The sequence below is a fragment of the Aquila chrysaetos genome, chromosome 2 (assembly GCF_900496995.4).
Source record: "Aquila chrysaetos chrysaetos chromosome 2, bAquChr1.4, whole genome shotgun sequence".
NCBI classification, from domain to species: Eukaryota; Metazoa; Chordata; class Aves; order Accipitriformes; family Accipitridae; genus Aquila; species Aquila chrysaetos.
In genome coordinates, this window is record NC_044005.1 from 68,069,948 (window position 1) to 68,081,171 (window position 11,224).

The window sequence follows — 11,224 nt, forward strand, 5'->3', positions numbered from 1 at the left end:
CAATCTGTGCTTAGTATCAGTAGCCCACATTATTTCTTTTGCAACTTTTCCATTTTTCCTGTAGGGTTCACATAAGCCAATTCCAATTTCCCTAAAAATGTTGACAAAACACACTTCCAAGTGTAAAAGTATAACTGAATGTTACCATCAAACCTTAGGAAGTTACCTCCATCATACCACTTCTGCTTCCTGATTTTATCCGTGATATAGTACCAAGAAATCATTTTCTTAAATAATAATGCTAATATTATTATTAACAACAATAGCAGCAACAATGAATTTCCAAAATTATTCTAACACAATGTTGTTGGCAAGCACTCCTGAACTGGTGCTTATTTTATATAGTGGGTCTGTAGAGAACCAGATGCCAAAAATACCTCTTTTCTCCATAGAATACTCAGCGTTCTTTTTATTATGTTAAGGAGATGATCATTTCAGTTTAATTATCCTTTGGTAAGATACTGTAATACTTACAGTACAAACTGCTTTCCCTATTATATTTCTCTGGTGTTTTTCCCACCTATTCCGTTTTCAAATGGTGTTTCTCTATACAGTATAGAGGTAGAAACTGTGGTTCCAATATATTTACATTCAATGCAAATAGTACAATATAAAATCAGTTGGTTCACTCAACAGAGTAAGTAGAAAAGATGTTGCATTTCACTACCCATATCGTGTAGCAATTCTAACCTAGTTTAGACTTTGACTGCCTCAGTAACAGCCAGAATAGCCAAGGAAAAAGAGGCTCATTTGCGCACAGTGCCTACATTTGATCAATTGCACTAAAAAGCCATGAAAGGAATCCATGTGAAGCATTGATCAAGGAGCGCAGACAACCTGTACCGGTGTCAAATAAAACTGATGCTGAAAAACTCATCTCAAACTCACCAATGTGAACCTAAAATATCTCTCATTCTATACTCTTAATGACAAAACACTAAAGAGAATATAGATACAATGAGGTTCTTGTAAACACAGACAATGAACTGATGCTTTTCTTAAAATGAAGAAAAAATTGGAACCATAAGACAGCATCTTTAGGATCAAGGAAAGAAACACTGGCTCTTCTCAGCACAGCTGCCTGTCAGCTTGAATATGATCTCATTTTCTTTCATATTAATCTGAATACACCAGTTTAATAACATTATGGACACTTTAATGCATAACAGTCTATAAGAAAAAGGAAGGAAATGAATTATATGTGGGTTTCTTTTAAGATCCAGCAACTATTGTTTGAGTTTCTATGCCTGTTCTTTCATTATCCCAAAATGAGTTTCCTTTCAGAGACAGCAGAATGGTTTGACACAACAAAACAAATAGCTCTCCTCCCCCTCCCTATTAGACTCACAAGCCACGTGCAGGTCCACACTGCTGCACTAAGCACAGTGTGTTTTATAAATCAGTCAATTCATGCTTCTCCACAACAGCAGACTCAGCTTAATGGTGCATGCTACTTTTAAATGTACAACTTTTAAATTATTTTTCCCCTTGGCACTTGTAAGTGTGAGGAACCAGTAACATCAGCTCAACTCAAGCCTGCTTCAGGGAAGCGTGTCCGAGTTGAGCTCTGTCACTGCAAAGCGAAGGCAATCCTGATTCACAAGGTGTCTTCTGTCTTTAGGAGAAGTTGGGCCATGAAAAAGATGACTGCATTTGCGTGGTAATTTGGGGCTACATAAAGGGATGCCTGCTGCCTGTTGACTTTATAAACCTGCTTCAGTAGCAACCACAGCATGGAAATTACACCACAGAATGCAGATATTAACAAATGCATTTTTAAATAAGCATCAAAGAAGTGAGGTGATGTCCACGTCACAGGGCTGCTGTTGACTTTGCTTTACAGTCTGATAAAATTCAGGTGACAGTTCAATAAAGTGACTAGATGCATTTGAAATGTATATATGTAAATATCTTTACTGACTCCAACAGAATTGCTGACCTCTTGAGGTCTTAAGTTAAACAAGCGTTGCAGTGAGGAGTAATGTCTTTTGATAAACGTAGTGATATAGTCAGGAAAAGAAAGACAAACTTTCAGACACAAAATCCATTTCTCTGTTCAATTACTAGTTAGTCTAGTGAAAGATGAGTCCCCATAAGCCTTGCTTCTTTTTCTAAACCTTGGCCATCATAGTTAATGTTCCTCTCCGTTCTTAATTTTAGGCATATATTTAAGAATTTGCTGCATCAGAGACTCGGTGAAAGCTCTGAGTTATTCTACAGTAATTCAAATGACAACCAGCATATACAATTTTTAAAGTTAGTACTGATGCAGCTGTACTCTAAGCTTATATTTTGGCTCTAGCCCTTCACTGTGTGTGAGCATCAGCCACGTGATTCCTGGCTGATCTGATGTGTGGTAGTGAGAGCAACAGAGTGACTTGGACTCCTGTTATTGCCATAAACATATGTTATGCAGAAGGAGGGTATCATCCATATTGTGGCTTACCTATACTGTCAAAGTCTTAATCTCCTAATATATCTCTTACCTACTTATATTAGGAATTCACCTTGCCCAGTGTTATATGTGTAACTGGTTAAAAAGGGATTTTTATTTTTTTTTAATAGAAGAAATCATTCAGGTTATCAAACTCCTTTCTAAGAAGCTTTGTTCTTTGAAATTATTCAACCACCTCTGAAAGGATCCAGGAGAACTAGGAAAAACACACAGAAAGGTAATAAATATGGTCAAGGGTGTGGAAGTGTTTCTACAGAAAGACTAGTTTGGAAAAGAGGCCATAAAAAGACATAGGATACAGTCCTATAAAACAATGAATTCTAAAAAGATGTTTAGTGGTAAATATGTTTTTCTCACTACAAGATCTGGATAATATTTAATGAAATGATCAGGCAGCAGGCTTAAAACCAACAAAAGGCATCACACTCCTTAAACTGATCTATTATCTTTAAAATTACATTATATGGATTTAATATGTCTTGTCACAAAAGGAAAACAGTATATTTAATGCTATAATTTCTGGAAATGTGCAAAAATAAACAGAATATAAGTATGTCACAGTTCTCTGGGAAAAAAAAAAATGGGGCAACAGATTTAAGGGTATTCCATTATGGTTTTTGTTCTTACTTGCCATTAATTCACTGCTATTCTTCTATTTCTATAACTGCATTTTTGCATGTGTTGTTATTTCTAGCTTGACATCGTCTCAGTTGTAGGTCTCAAAGCAGAACCTATACCCTTGAAAGCAAAGTCTAAGAAAAGGTAATGTAAATCCCTATATGCTTTTGACATTTACAGAGAGTTACTGCACCCCAACTAGTACTTCTGAGAGTTCTTTCTTATTTATAACAACCCCTGCTTGTTCTTAGTTTTAGATTTTTGAAATGCTATATGCATAAAACAATAGAAATGCACTATGACTAGACCATTTAGTACAGATCACAGAGCAAATATAAATAAACTTTCTCTGACAGATGTTTGGCTAAACTGTTAATAACCTTCAGTGACCTTAAAGGAAATATGAACAGCTAATTTTTCTTTTGTTTCTAATAGGCATTTCTATTTTTTCCTCTTTCACTGGTATAATTTCAAAGACATACACTGAAGGACAGCAGTGCATCCCATATACTTTTGTAAGAATGCAAAGCACATCCCTTCCATGAAGCTTCTGTGGAGACTGCTGATCACAAGGGACAGAGAATTTTGTCATTAAAGGCAAAATGAGTACATATATCAACCTCTCAAATGTACAACTGTGTATCTCTGTACAAAGGAATTTTCTGAAGCAACTTCTTCAAATGGAAGACATAGGGACAGGCTTCTTCTCATAATTCAACGTATCTTGAAGTCTTTGAACTGCTCTCCTATTTTTGCCTTTCTACACATTCCATATCACTCAGCTGCAGCATCAAGATGTGTTTTGCCCACTGCAAAAGAGTTCTCTTCTAAGCAAATTTCAGGTATATGAAACTGATCTTTGATCTTTTTTATGACAAGGTTCTTTTTTCTTGCAATTTTTGCTGCTATCCAGTCATGCCCGGTATTAAACGGTAGTGCTGCCTCATGCTCACTACAGCATTAACAGACAGCCCCATGCTTGTGAGACATCTCAGCAGCTAATCCATTTTACAGGGAAATATTTCATGTACTTGTAATAAGTGTATTCTGAAAGTTAGTGAAAATGGAACTTTCTCCATTTCTCTATGTAGGAGAACCAGCAAAAAAAAATCTGTCAGTCTGTCTAATTTGCTGACCAAGTATCTCCTGCCTGGCAGCAAACATTTCACATCTTGCAGACAAGTAGCAATATTCACACTTTATACTGTTGATTAGCACTTTAGTGACCATGCAAAATTTAATCCCACCACCTTGTCTTCTCTACAATTAACAAGACTCTTGCTGTATTTACAGGTGTTGGCTTAAACAAGCAGACAACCATTCTTCATATTCCTTGGGATTTATCTCACAGAGAATCAGAACTGCAGTATGTGACCACTGGCTTTCTTGTTTACTTCATTGGCAGTAGCATTATCTCTGTTTTAAATCCAACAACATAGCTCTATATTTTGCAAAACATGTCTTATATGCCAAATGGTGGTACAGCGTATTACCATGAATTCTACCATTAGGACTGAAACAGGATCAAGGAAATTCGTCACTGATTTTTCTCCATTGTCCTGATTCTCCATCTTTCTAGCAGAGCAACTCCACCACCAGGACCGTGAGTCTTGATGCACACTTAGTAAGTATGCTTTTCATACCAAGAGATTTCACATCATGCCCATCTGAAGATAAAAAATGCAATTGTCAGTGTAAGTTCATCTTGAAGACCCAGCATGACTCCCCCTGGCATTAAAAAGAAAACACAGTTTCTTCACAAAAGGATCACAGAAAATAAAGTTATATTGGTGTCAATGTTGTGCAATAGTGAGAGCTGTTTGAGAATTACGACTCACCTTAAAGGCCTTGAATGGAAAGGAATATCTAGTAGCTTTTTATTGACATGATCCCTTTGTACCTGTGAAAACAGTCCCTACAGATCAATTAGAAAAGGGTATTAGAATTAAAAATGCTTGTTACAATGAATTCAATAATATCTCACAACCAGTTCTTACAGAACTAGAAAAACTTCAGTCCCGAATATTGCACTCAGAGCTTAAAAGTAGTTGGTGGTAAATGTCTGGTAGATTATGAGTACTACTGGTATAACAATAACAAAATTTATAAACCAGCTTTAAATATATTTTTTTATGATTTTGGAAGACTCTTACTTTAATCTTTAAAATTGAGAAAGACTGGATCCCTAAAGTTAGTAAGTTGTACCACTAACTCTTAGCTGTTACGTAGCTCCCATGTTCCTTAGCTGAATGACAATTTTGAAGTAGAACAACACCCCATGCTTATGGATGAAATTTAGAAAAATTAAGAAATCCTAAAGTTCTTCAGACACGCTTCCTATAAATGGAAGCACAGGAATGTCATCCTATTCTTTGTCTTTAAATACAGATTATTATCCTTTATATATAAAGAACTTCAAATGAAATAGAATGTTCTTTGTTTGTGCCTGGGTTTTGAATGACATTTTAATATTTTTTTCATAAACTAAACTCTTTTCTGTTATGAGATATACTACTCAATTCAATTAGTTTATTTTGATGACTGGGTGGTATTTATTGGTAGCTTTTCTTGACGTTCCCGTAAAAGGTATTCTTTGACCATCAGTTCCAGGAATACACTTTTACATCTTTTATTCATTGCTATCTTTACATCTTCTCTAGGTAAGAGAGACAATTTTCCATATCCAAATACTGGAAGTCATTGCTGGTCCTTGTATAAGCGTGTACATTAAAAGCATGGTCCTGGCACTGACATGTAGAAATTACTGTTTATTGTATCAATCATTAATCATTAACCTTGCTTTTTTCTCCTTGTGTTTTATCTGCTAAGGCTTTTATTATCTTAAGGACATAAATTCTTTGAGCCATGGTCTGTCTTTTTCTTTTGTATGTGCATAGTGCCTGACAGTCAAATCTCATTCTGTTGTATAGAAGTAAACAATAAAAATAGAAATAATGATAGTAAAATATGGTCTTGAATTAATGGCTAAACAAAGCACAGTTTCCTGCTAAAGAACAGAAAGTGAATCTTCACTGACAGCAGGGAATGAGAAAACAAAAATTCACACAGAAGCCCTCTTCCCTTTCCCACAGACACATGTATAGGCATAGAAAGAGGAGGGAGAATGGAAAGATTTGGTCAAGATAATACGATAATGTCACTATCTACAGCAATCCACCTGCAGACATGTCTTTAATTTTCATTTTATGGACACTGAATAAACACTTGAACAATATTCCTATGATCCCAAAGCATAAGCCTCTACAGGAGAACTGGGTCAAAAAGAAAAGCAAAATCTGTAGTGACTTGATGAATTATACCCTCTTCATTTGCACAAATTAAGAAACTGTAATACAAGTCCGAGCCTGTATAAAACATTTAAGGTCATTCTTGTTTGTTGCACACTTAATTCTAAAATGCAGGGATTGCAGCATTGTACACAGAGAACTGATTTGTTCAATAAACCCATAATGCTGGAAAAAAATTACAGTATAAAAGATTTGACTATTACTGTGTACTGCAGAAAAATTCAGCTTGTTTGTAGACCGCTTCAGTTGAGGGAGTTCATGGATGTATCTGCTAATGCTGAGTTGGCAATGAAAAAGATGTGGGGTTTGTAAAGGGCTAATTAGAGAATTGCAGGTAGGTGCAGTGGCTGCCTTTGTGCTTTTTAGCGGGTGGACATCCCTCCACTGAGGGCTGCTCTGTGGGAGCGGTGTAACTCCAATTCCAGTTTGTGCTCCCTTTCCTGATGTGCTATGGTGCCAGGCTTGGCACTCGCACAAGTGGGAAACAAAACTCAGAGACACAGGGTTATAAGCTCCTGGTGAAGATGGGTCCCTCATTCGCCATGGAAAAGCTTCCTCTGGGAGATGGCTAGAATTCCCAACAGGAAAGAGCTAAAATCTCTGTGAAAAAAAAGGTGTGGGGGAATGCTCCCACACATGTATTTGAGAAAATGCACGTTTGTGCAACTTTCCAATTTACACCTGACAGACCAAAGCGTGTCTGGCAATAAGGAGTATCTAATACAATGCCATGCTTACATATTTTTATATGTGCACAAAAAAGAACTCATAAACAGGACTCAGCAATTGTAAGTATGATACTATTTTTATGCAGTGTTTTTGATTTAAAGACTAGGCTTATCACAAACTGTAACAACTGTTCATCTGAGATTCCTAGAGCCACTTCAGCACCAGAGTCAGCAACCAAATTACCAGTTAGTCTTCAGATAAGAAGACATCTAAAAGAAATTACTATACCTGTGGTGTGTGTGTGCTTATCACTAATGTAAACATGATAAATGGTCTTGTAAACTCCCCCCTTGAAATACGTAGTTATTGATGTAAACACAGTGAGCCAAGAAAATTAACTTATAAAATGACTGATAGGTATTTTTGTTTCTTTTAATTAACAAATCCTGGGAAAAATTAATTTGATCAAAATAAGAATACTTTTTTCATAACACAATGTCCGTGGTTGGAATTTAAGTGACTTTCCCTGTATTTCTCTTGGTGACTTAGTATAAATACACATTTATGCAAATTGCATTTTATGTTAATTTTAAAATTTAAAATATACATTAGAAAACAAACAAACAAAACCCCAGAAACAATGCAATGCTGACTGAAAGCATTCCATTATAAAGTGGAAAAGTTATAAGACAGGTTGCAATAATGAAATAAGAAGTTTTTTGTGTATACCAGCTGCACTTCAGAATAAACACTGAATTAACACTCTGAGAAGAAAAGAAGAGGAAGGAACATTTTGCTTTGGACTAAACATTTATGTGTTTTCACTACAACAACTTGGAAGGTACTTTGTTTTGATTTATCTTTTTTTTCAGTGAAATAGTTTGAAATCTTAAGGAAATGAGACAAAAATGATGCATATGTTTTAATTATCAAGACAATTAACTATTTTGTTATGTTTTAATTATCAAGACAATTAACTATTTTGTTTTTATTTTCATGATTTCTAGCTGCTTGCAATGTTTTAAGAATGAAAATAAATTGTCCTTTCAATTTCTTTCCTGTCTTCTGAAACCATAGGGTCATTCGCTTTCTGGCACTCGGATTACAGAGAACTGTTTGTGTTGGCAGGTTTTAGATCAAGACAATATAAGCACAACATTCTATCTCATCTCTGAACTTCTGTTTATTCAGTTCCATAGCCAATGGACAAGCTTACTGAAAAATGATGCCATGTCCTTCCTCACATAAAGATGGGATGTCTGAAAGATGTGTTTAATCTCTGCGACTGTAGCTATAGTGGTTGGTGTTTTGTGTATAATTGTACAGAAGAGGAGTAGATTATTATAAAAGCTGCTGCTATCCTTACATATAGAATGATGGACTTCCTAATTTAAATAATAATAAAAAAAAATCTAGTGGTATGAACTACCTAACACCTTCTAGTCAGTGGAAATTTAGATAGCCCACAAAGCCATTTCAGTTATAATGAAAAAACATCACTTTATATACACTGATGTTTGCTGATAGTCATAGATGCTCTCAGCTTACTTTAGAATTATCTTTTTGTTGTTGTTGTGTGTTTTTTAATAAATGTAACCTTCCCTTCCCTACTAAACAAAAATAATGTCTCTGGAACATGCAAAGCTGCTTTTTATTTTTGGTGTAACTTTAGCCATTATCAATTTTTGAGACAATTAAAAAAGTATGGGGGGAAAGCAGCTGAAAAGCTGCCTAGAAAAAGAACTCTTAATGTCCATGTGATTAGAAGAAATCAGAAATTTAAGGTTAAGAGCAACAAACAGGTGTGTGGTACAAATGAATGTAAATCTGACCTTGAACAAATAATAAATATGAGAAATATACATCTTTCCCTACAAGACTGATATATTTATTTTGTCACAAACTTAAATTTAGTATAAGGTTTTTTTCTGATCTATCACATTTGGAAAAAGTAAATCCACACCAGAATATTTCTGATTCAGATCACATTAATAGGCTAATTATCTACTCAGGAAAATTAATTAGGATTTCCCCTGTAACCTTTTCTCTGAAGATGCTGGAATGCACTGAGAGGCCCTGATTTACTATAAAATTAGTAGACCTGGGTCCAAAATTTTCATTGGAATAAAACATATACCTTACTTTGTAGGATAAAATTCTACCAATGGCCTTGAAAAGAAAGGTTTTATATGAAAATGGGCATTGCCCTTGTGGTTAAATTACCTCTAGGACCACATTTGTTCTTTCTGGAGGAACAGACAGATCTGAGACTAATTTAGAACAGTCACACATTAGAGTAGTCAGAAGGACATCAATGACTGCATGAGCTGCTTTACTTTTATAAAGAAGTCCTGTGAAACCATGTCTTTCCTTTCCCATATTTATTCTCTTCTACCCTGGCTATTTGCTATTTTCCAAACAAGGTTTATCCCCTCTAATGTTCATACCAAAGGAGAATTCTCTCCAAGGTTGGCATGGCTTCTTGCAGCCACCAGGATACCATAAAAACAATTCTGCAGAATATAAATTTTATCTTGGTTTCTTTGTTTTGCTTTGTTTTTTTCATTTTGGATTTGTTTACACCAAATTAATATACTAATTGTCTGTCTTGAATACAGCCAATCTCTCTCCTAAATGAACTCATCCTTTCAATTATTATCATATGAGCAGCACTATATTTAAATCCTCTCCACTGGATCAAGAGCATCAGTTGGGCACTTGGTCCATGGCTTTTGGTTTGGAGAGATGCAATATATTGAAAATTTAAACTGGATGCACAGCACTTTGCCACAGTTCATAAGCATGACGAATCCCATGTGCTATGTACAATCTCTGTAAGATACTTCTTAATAAACACACTATATTCCACAGAGAAGAAGGATTTCTAGGCAGGGGTAATATCTTTTGTTAAACAAGTAGAATGTGATAGGGACAAGAAGATGAGTTTGGGGAACATGGTTTCTACATGAGATCCCTCATCAGACATATTCTATCTGTGATCTTGGTTGCATTTCCTTCGGGTTGTTATTTCCCTGAAAGAGGAAATAACAAAGGAATGAAGTAATCTCACAGAATGACTTTCATTTTTAGCAGCATTTCTGCCTATTTATACTAAAATATGACTAGCTTTAGTCTCTACAGTAGTTTTAGGGCAGGCATACAGTCTGGATCAGAGTTGAAGGTGACCGTATTTTGATCAATGTTATTTTGTGTGGGAAAAACAAGTAAGCAAAAAAAGATCTGTTTCTGTATTCCCTATTCTTGATACAGATGCATGCTTTAAAAATATTTTGTCCTCATTATGAAAGAGGACTTTCTTGATTAAGGTTATTATTTAAGGTTATAGATGAGTCAATTAGCATTAATGAACATTTTGCACAGTTGTTCCCAGTGAAATGTGTGCAGCCACGCTTTAGAGGATACTCGGCTCAGTGGGAAAAATCGGAAAGAAAGAAGTGTATTCGTTATAGTTGAAAGGATCATGACTTAGTCTACTAACCCAAGCTATGTACACTCATCTGGTCATTCTTACACTGAGCTCATATCTTGAGGTTAAAATGCAGAGCACAGATATCTTAAACAAAGATAGATGTCCGACCTGTGACCAGAGATCTGCAAGGCCTACGCTGCCAGTCTGAGAGGTACCCAAGGAGTTCCTGTATCCAGGGCAGGCTCATTATCCATGAAACATGGCAAAACATTTGCTAGCCTACCCTAAAAATATGAGTCTCTGTCTGGTTGTGGGCAGGATGCCAATGACATGCCTGGATGCCTCAGTACCGGTATATTCAGTATATGTGTTACAAAAGCGATTCCTAGAAGAAATGATTGATGGCTTCTGCACTACAGCAAGAGAATGGTCCAATATTGGATGCACAGATGATTTAAAGCCAGGATATACAGCTTCAGTATTAGTCATAAATTTATTTTTCAATATTCAGTCCAGTGTATTAGCAAACAACAAAATGTGGCTCACACACCTATGAGAACAGTTTTAATGAAGAATTTTATTCAAGCTTATTTCGTTACTTTTTGCTTGGTAGTGTGAACTGTGAATTAAGTTGAATACAAAAGGTTTTCACTACACCGAATTACCTGTTTCACCTTGAAAAGCCACACAAAATGAAGCTCTTAAAGCCTTTTGAAAATGACCTTTTTCCTCAGCAATGATTTA

The 11,224-nt window shown here is 35.6% G+C and overlaps 1 long non-coding RNA gene across 1 annotated transcript; it reads left to right on the plus strand.

Annotated features, from left to right (window-relative positions):
- Positions 1-3,509: 3,509 nt before the first annotated feature.
- On the plus strand, positions 3,510-6,039 carry LOC115334378. The gene is made up of 2 exons (XR_003921110.1): positions 3,510-3,915; positions 4,367-6,039. It is a non-coding gene; the product is annotated as an uncharacterized LOC115334378 (long non-coding RNA).
- The last annotated feature ends 5,185 nt before the right edge of the window (positions 6,040-11,224 follow it).